This window comes from Castor canadensis, chromosome 14 (assembly GCF_047511655.1).
Source record: "Castor canadensis chromosome 14, mCasCan1.hap1v2, whole genome shotgun sequence".
NCBI lineage: Eukaryota > Metazoa > Chordata > Mammalia > Rodentia > Castoridae > Castor > Castor canadensis.
In genome coordinates, this window is record NC_133399.1 from 31,245,013 (window position 1) to 31,261,527 (window position 16,515).

A 16,515-nucleotide genomic window follows, 5' to 3' on the forward strand; every position below is an offset into this window, starting at 1 on the left:
AATTTTTCGTTGGGGGGGAACTGGTTTCCCTGTTTTTTTCTGTATTCCCAGCATTGTCCTTTGTGTTGTTACTGTCCCTGTACTGTGTGCGATTAAGTATTTTCTATCTTGTAATAATAACAATGGTGATATTTAGAATGGAAGGGTGAGCAGAGATGGAAAGCAAGAAGATAAAGAAAAGGGAAAAACAAATAAACAGACAAGTAGGAGAAAACAGAACAAGATATCAGACAAGAAAGTTTCAAAGGTATAAACAGGGAGCATTAGTGTACTAATCGACAGTAAGCTGAACAGGCATTAGAGAGACAGAGAGAAGATTGAAAATAAAAAATAAAAAAAGGATAAGAATAAAATTAAAAATAAGTAAATGAAAGAAATATATATATATATATATAAAATAGAAAATTAAAAAAAAAACCAAGAAACCAAAAAACAAAAAAACCTCCAAGTTCAAATGCAATGAAGTTTCAGTCTTAATAATTTGGGTGTCCATCACAGTCTCCAGTCCTGGAGATGGTGCCTCAGATGTTGTTCTGTAGTTGTCTCATCAAAGGGACACATAACATAGAACAAAACTACACACACACACACACACACACACACACACAAACCCCACCAAACTCCCACGTTCAAATGCAGTACATTTTCAGTACGTTGTTCAGTATGCAGGTGCAATTCGGTTGTTCTCTCATCAAAGGTAGGGATAAAAAGAGAAAAAAGAATAAAAGAGTCTGGAGACAGTTCTGAGAATGGTATCTGTGGCTGTCTGCTGCTGTCATCCTGCTGTTGCTGGAGGCATTATTTATGCAGATCTCTGGGGTGAACTTAGCACTCACCTGGCCCTGCAGGCTTTGTTTACTCAGAGTTCTCCTGTGAGTGAGCCTCTGCTACAAGCTTTCCCCTTTCTAAGCACACTGGGGAAGGTGACTCTACACCTGCATTCTCAGGCCTGTGTGTTTGTTTACAGTTCGTGTGGGAAGTGGGTCTTTCCCCTTCTCCTGTGGAGTTTTCCTCCCACCACCACTTTTACAAGCTTTCCTGCTCCTGATTACTGGGAGGTGCTACTGCTCCTGCCAGCTACCATGTTGTTTACAGTTCATGTGGGAAGTGGGTCTTTCCTCCTCTCTTGTGGAGTTTTCCTCCCTCTGCCACTCTCACAAGCTTTCCCATTCCCAGTTGCTGGGCACACTCCCCCCTCCCTCCAGAGCCTCTCCAGCCCACCTGGCTTGTTTATTTACAGTCCCGGGAAGGATTCCTTTCCCCCAATCTTTGGTGCTCAGTATGCCACACCCTCTTTTCCATGTGTCTTTATTGTTCTTATTGCTTATTACTCAGTTTTTCTTTTTTCCCACAGGTGGAGGTTGGTCTGTCCAAGGGGCTATGCTGCTCTGGCCCAGGCTTGTCGGTGGGAGTACCATGGTACCGTGAAACTCACATTGTCCACGTCTTCCCAAGCCATCTGGGTGTGGGCGACTGGCGGCCTGTGGACCCTCCTTGTTTCTCTGTTTAATGTAAAGTGGAGATTCTCTGTGCTGGCTGGAGGTGTGGAGGGGTCAACGTTTTGCCTCTTCTCAGTGATTTTGCCTGCAAAGTGTGTCTCCAGCATCTCTCCAAGATTTCACTATAGGAGGCTCACTTTCTGCTTCTGCCCTCTAGCCACCATCTTGGAATCCTCCTATTTTATTGATTTTTGAATCAATGCTCATAAAGGAGATCGGCCTGTAGTTTTCCTTTTGTATGTGACCTTCACCAGTTTTGTGGTGAGTATATTCCTCACTTTTTAAAATGAATTAGTCAGTGTTCCTTCTCTTTCTGTCTTTACTTCATATGTCTAAACTATAGCAGTGCCAAATAGAAAAATGCTTAGACATGATACATGAAAAGGAATAAAATCTATTAGAACTAAAAAATTAATGGGACCAAAGAGGCATGATTTACAATTCTACATCATTGATTTCACAGTAGATTATATTAAAGAGACAAAAACATGTGGCCTAGCTCCTGATGTTGGCCTGTATTGGAGAGGACCTTCCAAAGTACATTCTTGTTCTCCCCATTCCTCAAACTGTAGACAAAGGGGTTCAGCATGGGTGAACCCATGTTGTACATCACTGAGGCTACCATAACATTCCTATTAGCATGTGAGACAAGTGAACTGAAGTATGCTCCCAAGGCTGTTCCATAAAATACACATACAACTGACAAGTGAAAACCACAGTAGAGAAAGCTTTGTATTTCCCACATGATAATGGGACCTCAGAATAAAGGAAATTATTAGTATATAAGAATAAAGAATCCTGAGACTGGAACACCACCAAAGATTGCACCATAAGATAGATTAATATGTTATTAGTAGAGATATAGTCACAGGCAATTTTAAGGAGTTGAGGTGGGTCACAGTAGAAATTAGAGATTTCAGTAACTGGGCAGAAAGTACCTTGTGATACTATTAAGCAGTGCAGCTGGGAGTCCAAAGGACTGATGGAAAACAAAACCAGGACCAATAAGCCACACAGGCAGGGGTTCATGGTGACTGGGTATTGTAAAGGGTAACAAATGGCCACCAAGCAATCATAGGACATTTCAGAGAACAGTAGACTGTCCAAACATTGAAAAAGGAAAAAAACTCAGAGCAACTGAGTTAGGCAGCCTGCATAAGTGATGCATTTGTTATGTTTCTGGATGTTCGCCAGCCCATTGGGGATTGTACAACTGCTGAATCCAATGTCAGTCAAGGACAGGTTGTAGCAAAAGCAGTACATGGGGTTGTGCAGGTGTGAGTCAGAGCTGATAGCCAAGATGATGAGCAGATTGCTGATCACTGAGACCAAATACATAACCACAAATAGCACAAAGAAGAGGTGCTGCTGTTCTGTATCATCAGAGAATCTCAAGTATTGCAATTCCAAGATTCTGTTAAATTTTTGGGTTCCATGTACCAAAACACCTTTAGAAAAAAGAAGAGAAAGTTAAAATAAATGAAGCAGCCTAGAGGCAACCATCTCTGTACCTTTATTTTGGATTCAAGCACCTCAAATGAGTTATCATACTTGAGCATTTCAATGGTTTGAACAGGGTTTAAATATGTCCTGAAAAGGTTTTTGTGTTGGGGGCTTTATCTTCTTTCTGATGGTGTAAATTGTTTACAAAATGGAGTCTATGTCTGAGGTATAACTCAGTGGAAGGTAACTTGTCTAACATGCCTGAGGCCCTGGATTCTGTCCACAGGACTTTAAGCAGGAAGGAAGGGAAGGAGAAAGAGAGGAAGGAAGACTGTGGTTGGTTGTCTCTCTAGATGGATCCCTCTGTGCTTCAGATAGCATCTTGTAGAACATCAATGAAGGCAAACTCCTTTATAAATGAGATGGTAGGGATACTATCAGCAGTCTGTGTGTGAGCCCCAACCACTACTGCCTCCATGCTGCCACAGGCCCTAGCAACACGATCTGGGACTTGGAGGGTGAGTTCACTGTAGATGAACTGAAGCAAGAAGTCAGCACTACCAGCAAGGCAGGGCCACCCCAAATGCACCTCTGTGGCTTGATCTGGTGATGATCAAACTCATAGCTATGCAGGCAACCTGGTGAGAATGTGGCAGATTATGATTGGCACTATTGATCCACTTGGTTCATCCTCCTGAGTTGCTGATGTGAGAGGCATGGGTTACTTCACTTGGCATGAATCACGATTGAAGTTACAAGTTTATTGATGAACTTCAATCACAAGAATGGCTTAATGTACTTTTTTTTTACTATGACTCTCTTTTGCTTTCCCTCCTAGCTCAAGTTCCATAGAAAAGTTCCACTTTTACAAAAACATTCAATATATAAATGTATATATGATTCTATTTGTTTTTGTATACATTTACCTTTGGGAGAAATCTCTTGCAATTGATTTAAGTGGGGCAGGGAATGGTTAAGATGGCAAGGTAATAGGGGTAATGTAAGGAATATACGTTCTAATTCTATTTAGAATTGTCAGAATGAACATCCCTGTACAATGAATGAAAATGAAAAAATGGAATGTTTAATGATCATTCATTCTATTACACCACAGAAAAAAAAGAAAAACAATCATACCACAGGGATCTTCTTCCTGGAGTGACTGAAAATCATATACTATATGTGTGACCATGTACCCCCACCCAGAACAAAACTGAAAAGTAAATAAATAAATAAAATGTGGTGAGATCCTGCAACAAGATTTATTTCCATTTCTCATTTTGTCACTCTTTTAAACTTTTATGGCTATCATCATGATTTTTATTCTTGAATGTTATAAATTCTATTAAGTGGAAAATGACAGGTCCCATGGAACATCTGTGCTGTATATAGGAAGTAGTTCTAGGAACACAGCTGAAAGGAATAAAAACAGCTCATAAAGGCCCTCAAACGTCACTAGCATATTGCATACACTCTGTTTCTTCAAACCAAGGAAAATCCTACTCAATATTTTGCTTAACTTTTTTGTTTCTTTCTTTCTTTTTTTGTTAAATTCATAATTAGTAACCATGTGCTGGCCTGAAACTCATTATATAGCTCAAGCTGCTCTCAGCTTGCCATCCACCTTCTCAGCTACCAAATTAATACAATAACAGGCATAACCCAGCACACTCAGTTACCTCATACATGGTGTGCCTTATAGCTTCCAGTGATCCAAGCAAGGTACAAGATCTGGGAATCAAAAATTAAATAAACAAATTATTTACCTGCAGGCATTGAGAAAATACATCTAAGCTGAGTGTGGAAGTGCAGGCCACAATTCCAGCACTTGGAAAGGTGTTTCAGGAGGATCAGGTGTTCAAAGACAGCCAAGGTTACATAACAGAACTGAAAATTAAAAACAAAGAGTTCTTTTTATCAGGTGTTGGGGTACATGGCTAGAATTCCAGTACTAAAGAAGATGAGGAAAGATGATTGTGAGTTCAAGGCCAATCTGGGTTACATAATGAGACTGTCTCAAAACACAAAGTGAAGAAAAAATTAGCAACAAAAGAATCTAATTCAGTAAGGACAAAAATAATGTTGTCTGAGATGGGAATGCAGCTAGAGGTAGAGGTCTTGACTAGATACAGATGTAAGTTTGTTCTCCATCACTTCAAATAATAACAATCTTGATAATCATCACAATAAAATTAAATGGACTTTCAGTAACCTGGGGAAATGTAAAGCTTCAGATGATAGGATATTTTAGTTGAAGGATATGGTACCTAGTCATTTTAATATTATAAGGACAATAATGCCTAAAATTTACCTTCTCCCCCTGTAGATATCTATCACCTGTTCAGTCATATATTCCACTTCATGATTTTCAGTTTATCTGTGATAGAGTTTTATCAACTGGAGACAATTCAGGTGGCAACACAAGGCTCCATCATACTAAGAACTTTCCCAGTGTCACACAGGTAAATAAGAACACATAAGAATCAGAATTAAAATTTCAGTCTCTAAGGTCCAGGCAGGAACATGTTTACTGCTTTTCCTCATTTCATAAGATTGAAGTGGAATAGTAAATATTTATTTCAAATATGCTAAGGCATTTCCTTGACAATTTTTCTGTTCACAGGATAGCAATAGAACTCAGCACCATGCATTTATGTCCTCCTTAGATGTAGAGAAGGGATAAATTACAAGGATGGAGGTTCAGTAGGCAGCAGAGGCAAAATCTTGCAACATGGGCCAGAGTCACATGTGCCTGGAATTATCATGTGTCAACACCTTCTATTACAACTCCCATAATTTCAATTTTTTTTGCTGTAGCTGATGCAGTAAGACCACCTACTGCTCTGTACTGTGATCTGTTAGAAACATAAAGAGAAGAGCACACTGGTCAGGAGCCACTATCTGGGGTAAAATGAAAGAGAAATGTGAAGTTCAGTTGGCAGGAGAGAAAACAGGTGCCCTGTGTATAGAGTCTCACTGTCGAGATTCAAACCTCTATTTATCCCATTATATGTCAGGATATAGGAAAAATTACATTGAAATTCTCACATCATTATCATCATCACCATAACATTCATGAATACTTAGGAGACAGGTTAAAAGCAACAATTTCCTGCTAGTGTGGAAGAGATGCCTACAAAACCTTGAGGCAGTCTGCGAAGAAAACTAATAGTACATCAACCTAACAAAAAACATCAGTGTCATACACCTCTGAGCTAAAACTTTGCATTCTTGCTTCCTCCTATATGACTTCCCAACTGTCCTGTTCTTCATCATGATGCAGTTGCTTCCTCAAGTCCCTCCTGCATCCTGTGTCCCTCTTAGCCTTACTGGATGCAGTGTATCATTGCTGGGACATGACCAATGGTGAGTGAGCTGCTTTCCTTCTCCTGCTTCATAGACGATGATGGCCCCACATTCTGTCCCCAGAACTGGCAGGAACAAAGAATCAGAAATGAGCCTCCTCATGCAATTAATTCATCTTGGAAACAGAGATACAGATAAATTCCACCTGGCTGGATCTGGCAAACTGTTGCAGGAATGGTACAGAAAGCATGACTGACCAGCGAGAATAAGACTCAAACCTAGGTGGCTGGAGGAAAGGAAGGCTTATTATGCAAGTGGGCAGCATCTGGATATCTCCAAAACGGTTTAGGTTTTTATACTGAAAAAAGCAGCAGCAAGCAAACAGGGAGTGCAAAAGCAGACTTAGCAGTTAGCTGTTCAAGGTTACAATATATCATGTCAGCACAGCTGTGGATGAAGGCCATCAGCAGTTTCTAATGAGATAGCTGGATGCAGGGGCCCCAGCTAAGGGGAAGGGCTTTACTCATCTTTGATATTTTTTTCCCAGCTTTGATCTTTCTCTGGGTTTCCTTATCATTCTCTCCTCTTCTCCATCATAATCCCTATGACCGTTTTGGGTAAGTCATTTAGGGGAAGTCTTTAGTACTGTCTCACTAGCTGTAATTATTATCATTATTATTAATTTATTCACATGTGCATACATTGTTTGAGTCACTTCTCCCCCCACCCCCCTCTCCAATCCTCCTCCCATCAATTCCAGGCAGAACCTGCTCTACCCTTATCTCTAATTTTGTTGAAGAGAAGACATAAGCATAATAAGGAAGACAAAATGTTTTTGCTAGTTGAGTTAAGGATAGCTATACAGAGAGATTCCTAGTATTTCTTTCACTAATTGTAATTTAACAACATTTATTCAGTTGTGAATGAACCTGGCAAGGAGGTTTATCATATAAGGCCCTAGGAGCAGTGGTAAAAGTTACACAGTGAGTGGGCTTGTTAAGGGGGTTAGCAATGGGGCCCAGTTTTATCCTGTGAAAGACTGTCTAGAATCTCCTCAAAGGAGTAGAGGGGTTCCCCCTCCTCTTCTAGCAAATACGTATCACCAGGTTACTTTGGGAAAGTTGGCATGAGGCATTGCCATTTGAAAAGGGAACTCAGGATAGAAACAACCAAAAACAATATCACATCCTGTTAGTAGGAGAGAAAGATTGTCAGAAAGAGCCTCTTGATTTAGGCTCTGTCCTGCAGGGGCAGTTACTGTTATTGTTACTGACAAAAACAAGGTTATAATACCAAAAGAGAAATAAGTAAGGGATGGCAGAACTTAAACATCACCATAGAAAATTGTCCATGAGAAACAACCATCTATTAACTGTATGTCCAGTTGACTCCTCAAGCTTTTGTTGTATGTAAACTAGTCAGCTTCCGGCTTGTGACTATGGCAAGGTTGAAGGTCTCCTCCTCAAGGTCAGTTTGAGTAGATGCTGGAATCCTGGTTTGGGGCAGAGTCCCTATTTGAGGTTGTGTTGGGTGCAGCACTGGCAAGCCTTGTTGGCCAACTGAGTTAGAGTCATCAATTGAGGAATGATCATATATGTTTGTAACAGTTCATGTAGATTGGTTTTTTGCAAATGTGTGATGTTCTGTCATCACTCTGGTTTTCTATGGAGGTCATTGGACGCAGTTTTAAAGGACTCTCTCTCCAGCCCCTCCTTCTTGGATTTTTCTGTCATGGTGACCAGGGCCAAGAACTCTTGGGGACTATTTCCTTTACCCAGGTTCTCCTGGGTGGACAACTTCTTAATGAGCTCTTGGTAGCAGCCTGAAGTGCAGCATACAGAGGCCTCTGGTCTTCGTCCATTGTCAGGTCCTCTGCATGGATCTCTTCTATCATGGTACCCAAGCCATTATCTGAAGAGTCTCCAGACTCATACATCATAGGCTGTACTCCCTGGCTCCTCTTTTTGTATTTTGGGGTCACCCTATGGCCTCTGGCTCTGTGGTTGTCTCCCTTCCTGGCTTTTTGTCCTGGCCCCTGGACCTGGCTTTTTGTGTTTTCACAGGATTGGCTGAACATTTTATTTAGCAGCAGTTTCCTCAGCTGCTTTAGGAACTGTGTGTCCTGTGTTCCGGTCTTACACAGAATCCTCCATATTCCATCCTTGCTGAAGATCTCCCTGGGGATGTCTGCTAAATCCACGTCCTACACAAACTCTACTACAGTGGCCTTGGCCTTCTTTTGCTCATGACACTCACCACCAGAATCCTGAATTAACCCAGTGGCAGCAAGGTTGGCTGTAGGATGACTTCAATGTCCACTGGTTTTAGTTCCTGCAGGATCCCATTGCCCAGCTCACTGAGCAGGGGCAATGAACCAGGCTGGAAGAGCTCCACAGAGAAAGCATCCAGGCAGTTGCCAGTGAGGCTGAGGCTCTGTAGGCTCAGACCCGATCCTAATATGTTGTACCACAGCTTGAGGTTGTGCAGCTACAGCAGAAAGCAATATGTCTCTGGAGTCATGACTCAAGAGGTAGAGTGATTGCCTAGAAAGAGAAAGGCTTGAGTTCAAGCCCCAGCTCCCTGAAAAAGGAAGGCAATATCTGAACTGGATATCAATAACTACAATGTATTTTTCATGTAATTTGTAGAGAACTGGTTCTTCTATTCAAAGAATCTGATACAATTTCCTCTTTCTCAGTTATGATGTATGTCTCTAGGGAGAACTTCCAACTCTTCCTGCTTTAGCCCTGTGTTGGGGTTAGGGTTTATGTTCTAGAGATGTATGACTTTCATTATTTTGAATGATGTTGCAGGTATTCATTTTCTGTCATATTGATGTGTGTTGCTTCTTTAAGCAACTACTTTGTCTTTATCTGAAAGGTTGACAGTGTGCTTTAATAATTAAGTTAATCTCACAGATTTCTGACTCATAAATGCATATCAGGTGGGCTTGGGATGTAACTCAGTGATAGAATGTCTTCCTAACATGTGAAAGACACTAAGTTAGGTTCTAAGAATGGAAAGAAGAGAAAGAAAAAGGAATCTCATCTGACAAAATGTAGACAAAGATTTCAATAGTTATCTCAAGGCTTTCATATATGGGAATCTGATTCCAAACTATCTCACAATGCTATTGGATGGATTCAGTCCCTTGAGGTAATAAAATTCCTTTGCTGAGTATTTCACCCTGTGAATCTTAGAGGAATATTCTAATAGCTTTTAGAATTATGCTCACTGGAAGGGAGTGACTAGGTTCAGTACACACTCAGTGATATCAGAATATTCCCAAACATGGAGACAGTAGGCAAGAATCATAGGAGGATCCTTAAAGTAGTTTATCACACAGTCTGAGCTCTCTCAAAGTCCACAAGGACTTTTGGCTCTAAGAACAAATTCTAAGAAATGTCCTATTCAGCACTTTAATCACTTCACAGCACTATCTGATTACCAAACCTCCCTGGAGAGGAATTAGCACATGAAATAATTGGCCCTGTTTTTAGATCTTCTTAGACTCCAACTTTCTGTTCTTGACCTTCTCACCAGAAATCCCACTTGTTTCTCTTCTACCAACACATTTCCTCCATCAGTGTCAGGGCAAGTCAAAATCATTGTATGCCAGGACTCAAGTAAGTGTCCTCCTCAGACAGAAGAGTCCATTTCTCTTCAAGTGTACTTTTCTTAGATTCTTTTTTATTAGCATATAATATTGATACAGGTGATGCATTGTGATATCTATGTATGTGTTTACAACATATCTTAATTAGATTCACCCCTCCATCATTCTCCCCCTTTTCCTCTTCTTTGAACAATTTCAAGTTTTTATTACTCTATTTTTGTATATAAATACAAAATATATCTAGCATGTTCACCCTCATTCACACTTTCTACTACTACTCATTCCAGTAAAAGACCTATTTTACTTTGCTGTCCTTTATTTTTTTTTCAGTTTTTATGGTAATCCAAGGGAGTTTTGCCTGGGCATTTTAGACAAGTATATATTGTGCTTTAATCAGATTAACTGTCCCCATCACTTACTCATTCTCAAACACCCTGCTTCCCCACATTCTTTAGAATGTTAATGTTCAAACTCAAGATTTTATAGTACATGTCTTCAGCTAATGGAGTGAAATAAAGTGGTTTCTATATGAATTCTGTATTATTTCATCTGTGTATCTTACTTTAAATCCCTTCTCATTGAAGTTATCTTAGGAGTACAGAGATAGAGCTCTCATTCACTGCCATGAAGGAAACTTGGATACCAATTGACTTAGACAAGGATGATGAATGATAATATTTGTGTGCAACATGGCAGAGATTTTTTGGCATATGAAACAACAAAAAGACAGGAGTATAGATAAAGATTACAAAAGTAAAGCCAATTTTTCTAACATTTCAGAATGCTGAGGCAGTAGGGAAAATGTCATACTGGAAAGAAGCCATTTGGGTGGGGAAGAGGAATGAGATAGTAGGTCACTGGCAAACTGAGTTTAGAAAACCTGGCATAGCAAAATCTAAGATAGATATACTTGTGAGTGAGTTGTTTTGTGCTTTCTGCAGTTTCTCCACCCTTTGTGATCATCCTCTTTTTGTTGGAATTTGGGGTCACAGCACTGGGGTTTGGATCTAAGGACAAACATTTGCAAAGCAGGTTCTCTACCTCTTGAGCCATGTCTCCATCTTTTTCACTATGGATATTTTAGACACAGGGTCTTGCTTTTTGCCCAGTTCAGCCTGGACCATAACAGATGCAGAACACCATGCTCAGCTTTTGCTGTTCATACAGGTTCTCAACAACCATTTTATCCAAATTCACTTCAAACTGCTATTCTCCAGATCTTGATATCTCAAATAGCTAGGATTATAGGTGTAAGCTACAGATGCCCAGCTCTGTAGTGAGTATACTTGAAGAAATCAGAAAGATCAACATCATCTCCTATTTGCTTAATTGATAGTCAAATGTAAAATTTCTTATACCCTTGATATTTGTAAGTTGTTTAAGCACACCCATTTCCTGCAACCTGTAATTTTGCACAAAATGTTCAGCAGACATGAGTCTATACAATTTAACATTCATGTTAATGGAAATAAACTACACAGTTTTTCTATTAGGAGTTTTTTAGGACATTCTATGGAAGGGCTAGTAGACAAAAAACATAGGTATGTAGATTATTTTTTATATTTCTGCTATAGCTGTGAATAATTTATTAAATATCATGCAAAAGTGAAGAAGATTCAGGGGTCTGCCATTCATATTGCTTATAAGAGTTAATGTTTCAATATGTAATTATTCATCTTGATGACATTGCAGTGGCAATCTGTATTCATCACACACTTTTCAATTTTGAGTTTTGTTATTTTTCCCAAACTAGCAATATGTTCTACAAGATTCTCTTTAGTAACTGAGCACTGACAGTGAGGAGCAGCTTCCAGTCATCCATTTGAATACAGAGTAAAATATCAATATTCTTTAGTTTACTAGTGAACTGTGTTGGCAACCCATGATGTTCAGTAGATTAGACACATTAAATATATTTTTGAGTAACAATATTCCCTCAGGTTGAGTTCACCATGATATAAGGCTATTGTAAGTCAAAGATCATCTGTTAGACAAAGATGTTAAGTTTGTGCTCTGAACTTGTTCAAGGTCTGATTTACTAAGGTTAATTTTCAATGTCTTCTCTCAGACATGTAGTTTAATGCCAATGCTGAGTATTAAAGTTCATTGTCAAAGAAATTGGTCAGTGGTTTAGCTTAAGTCATTCAAGACTGAGTAAATCAAAGTAGTTATTGGCCATCTTTTCAAAGAGCCAAGATTACTGCCGTAGAACCTATATGCACAGGATTTGTGCTTGGTTGCAAGATAGAGATCAGAGAAAGACTGATTTTGAAAGCATAAAGGAAGTGTGGTTACACAGTGAAATCCTAATGAGACTTTTATTCCATAAAAGGAAGAGGTACCCTTACTGGAGGTTATGGCCCTTAGCAGTCCTTGCAAAATTAAAAAGAAGATAATGCAAAAATTGTAAATAATAAATTTGGAAACTTTATCTGTAGGGAAGTTATAGCCACACAGTAACTAGAAATAGAATATCACTAACATAAACCTCATGATACCTCAACCAATAAGTACCAGTACAACCCTCTTTGTTATATGAGAATACTTAGAAATCTTCCTGTTGCAGAATCTAATGAAAAAAAAACCATATTTCTCATGTTACCATTCAGCACACTATGAATCATGAGAAAAAAAATACAGGTAAACATAAAATGATATTTTAGCATAAGTAATTGGATAAATAGCTTTCAAAAGATGAAAGGCATAATCAAAAAAATACAGTAGTGTAAAATCATAACTGCAAGAAGTAGCATCACCACCATTGATTTAGTGGCATATGTAAAATTGAACTTATTAGAGGATAGTTAGCTTCACTGTCCATGATTGGAAGAACTGAAAAAAAAGTCTAATGGAAAAGATTACCCTCCACTGACTCAAAAGCACCAATCACTGTATGTAAGGATATTTGGAGAAGAACAAGAATTAATTAAGCACCATAAATGACCAGGTATAAAATGAGAAGGGAGAAGATGAATGGAGAACTACAACTAGGAATATAAAGAAAAGTCACATTGCCATATGCTAGAACCTATTGCTAGCTCTTTCACAAAATCTGCTGCTTTATGAGCTCTGAACACACTAAGATCTTCAGCACTTGATTATGAACCAAAATAACTTGAGATGTAGTAGACTTCTTTGAATGAAAAATGTAACAAGAATCAACATTTTTCTTGTGATGCTCTGAGTTCAATCCTGAGTATGATTTTTAAAAATCAAACTTCACAATGACCTCATGGCAGACCCACCTAAAGTACTTTTAATACATTCATGCTCCTGAAAAATCCCTGATGAACTAACACTGAATCTCTGGTATGGGGATCTGGCATGGGGATTCTTAAAACTCCCTGGATGATTCAAACATGAGGCCACTTTTGGAGAACAGTGACATTCAATGTTTCACATTACCTGCATTGATACATTTGATTATTGCACAAATTTTATGGATAGAACATATGGACTGTGAGAATTCAATGCATATTTCAAGGAGATGTGTGAATGTTTCCAGGATGACTTGGTCATCAATGACAGACACAGAAGAGATGGTAGGCATCACAGGATTTAATCATGGCATGGTTTTGATAGATGTGGAATCCCAGAATTTCTCCATATTTCTTTAAAGATTTTCCTCATTAGAATTCCACAAATGTGAAAAAATGTCTGAGATAATCAAATTAAAATGTGAAAAAGTTTTATTTCCATCAGTGGTGTTAGAAGTTTAAATCCATAGACACTTTGCCTAGTTATTTGGGTCCTGTAATGGCAGTGCACATCAATAACAGGGAATGTATGGAGCAGAAAGCCTGTGCACCTCATGATGGCTAAAAATCAAAGAGGGAGATACCTAGTTCTAGCAATTCCCTTTCACGGAACTCCAACAATAACCTAAATCCTCCAACAGGGCCCCAATTTCTAAGGGATAAACTACTTCCTAATAGTGCCACTGAACATAGACCAAGCCTTAAACATATGGGTGTTGTGGATATTGACTGTCCAAATTATATAAAGACACATGTCAAAATTGTTTTAAAACAAAGGAGATGGATAAGAAACAGTAACCGAGGAAGTGAACTTCATCAAAATACATTGGGTTCTTGCATGGAAATACCACAATAACACATTTGTGTAAAATTAATATATGCAACTAAAATGGTCTAAACTATACCATATCTAAATACAGCAATATTCATATATACAATATAAAATGGAATAAAATATATGAGAGCTAATTAATTACATGGACAAGTGGGAAATATTTCAAATTCTAGATCTTTGGTTTTCCAATTTTACTGCAAACACCAAAAAAAAAAATACAGCCAAGTTAATGATGTTAGGCTGCTCTGCTGAAAACACTCCAAAGGGCCTTCTTGATGTCCCTGTTCCTCAAACTGTAGACAAAGGGGTTCAGCACGGGTGTGACCATGGTGTACATCACTGAAGCCACCATAACTTTCCCAGGGGCATGTGAGACAACCGAGCTGAAGTATGCTCCAAGGGCTGTGCCATAAAATACACACACAAGTGACAGGTGAGAGCCACAGGTAGAGAAGGCTTTGTATTTCCAACTGATTGACGGTACGCTCAGAACAGAGGATATAATTCTTATATAAGAGTAAAGAATCCCTGACACTGGAACACCTCCAAAGATAGCACCAATAAGATAGATCACTATGTTATTTGTTGAGATATAATCACATGAAATCTTAAGGAATTGAGGACGATCACAGAAGAAATTAGGGATTTCTACATCGGTACAGAAGGTAAGTTGTGATACCATTAAGCAGTGTACCAGGGAGTCCAAAACACTAATAGAAAATGATATTAGTATTAACAGGCCACACTTACAGGGGCTCATGATGATGGGGTAGTGTCAAGGCTGAAAAATGGCCACCAGTTGGTCATAGGACATTACAGACAAGAGTAGACAGTCCAAACATCCAAAAAGGAAAAAAAAAGGACACCTGAGTTAAGCAGCCTATATAGGTGATGGATTTTCTGTGTGTCTGGAGGTTCATCAGCATTTTGGGAATTGTAGTACTACTGAAGCGAATATCAGCCAAAGACAGGTTAAAGAGAAAGAAGTACATGGGGGTATGGAGGTGTGAATCTGAGCTGATTGGCAGGATGATGAGCAGGTTCCCAAGCACTGTGATCACATACACTGCCAAGAATAGCCCAAAAAAGAGGGGCTGCAGTTCTGAATCATCAGAGAATCCCAGAAGTTGAAATTCCAAGATGCCTGTTAAATTCTGTGGCTTCATGTAGCTAGGACAACTTTTGTTGGAATAAATGCAACAACATAGAAGCAAACAGCTAAGTGTTTCAATTTTGGACTCAAGCACCTCAAATAAAGTATCAGACTTGAATATTGCAATGGTTTGGATGACATTTAACTATGTCCTCCAAAGAGTCATTCGGGTGTTCTACAGTCAGTTCAAAAGAATGGATAGTTTTAGTAATCGAATCCTGGCTGAGGTGCAGCTCAGTGGAAAATCAGTAGATAAACAATTCCCTCTGTTCTGTCCTCAGTATTTCAAGCAAGAAAATAAACACAGAGACAGGGATTGGAAGGAAGGAAAAAGGAAAGGAAGGGAGGGAAGGAGGGGGGGAGAAAGGAAGAAAATTGTCTAGTGGCAAGTCAATAAGTCAGTGAAGGTGGGCCTTTTGAAAAGATTGTGGAACCACTACCTCTATGTCTTCCTCTTCCAAGATGTCATTTCTTTCCTACTGCCATCTATCATGTGACCCTCATTGGAGCCAGTGATATACTGTTTCAAGTTGAGGACTTCAAAGTTGAGAGCTAAGTAAACTTCTTTTCTAAATAGAATTTGTCTGAATCTGGTATTTCATTATAGTAACAATGAACAGAATTTTGTGAGGATCATGTGCTTTTCAACATATCTCAGTTGTGTCAAACTGTTCTCATTCTTTCTTCATGGGATTCAATGCCATTTACTTGTTTCTGCATCGATCCATTCTAAAACGTCTAAGTCAAGGAATAGTAGAGGAACAAAGATGGTTTGAGATAGTAAATTCATAAACACAGTAAAATATATGCTCTCTACTATTGAAGGAAACATGAAATTATATTTCTTTTTCATCTCTTCTGAAGAAAAAAAATCATTCTTATTTAAGAACAAGAATCAAGAAATTTCCTGGACTTGCACTATGAATTCCTACCTTAAAAGAGCTGCAGTAGTTGGATTCTGAATTTGTGGCAAATATTGATAATCAAATATAATTCTTATATTCTAAATATTTCACAAATTTTCACCATGTTTTGTATGGCAGACCATCTTTATGAAGAGTAGTTCTTACTAAAATGTGTGGGAAATCCAGTAAATGTCTTTTCATAAGCAACAGAAACATATATTTAATAATCATGGGTTCCAAACTTGGATAAATATGTACATTTTAGTTAAATGCCAAAAAATCATAGAATACCACTCATCCTGAAGTTAGTACTAACTTACAAGGCACCAATGTTTAAGTAACAATTAGCTTTTAATGGTTCACTCCACTTATTTTTCTTTTTTACACTTTTTTCTTTTTTTTTTTTTTTTTTTTTTGCTTTTTGGTCATGCTGGAGATGGAACCCTGGGACTTGGGAGTGTTAGGCAAGCACTCAATCACTCAGCTCTGTCCCCAACCCTG

General features: G+C 38.7%; 1 pseudogene; it reads right to left on the bottom strand.

Moving 5' to 3' along the window:
- Positions 1-14,191: 14,191 nt before the first annotated feature.
- On the bottom strand, positions 14,192-15,122 carry LOC109678403 (olfactory receptor 7E24-like; annotated as a pseudogene).
- Between the last annotated feature and the right edge of the window lie 1,393 nt (positions 15,123-16,515).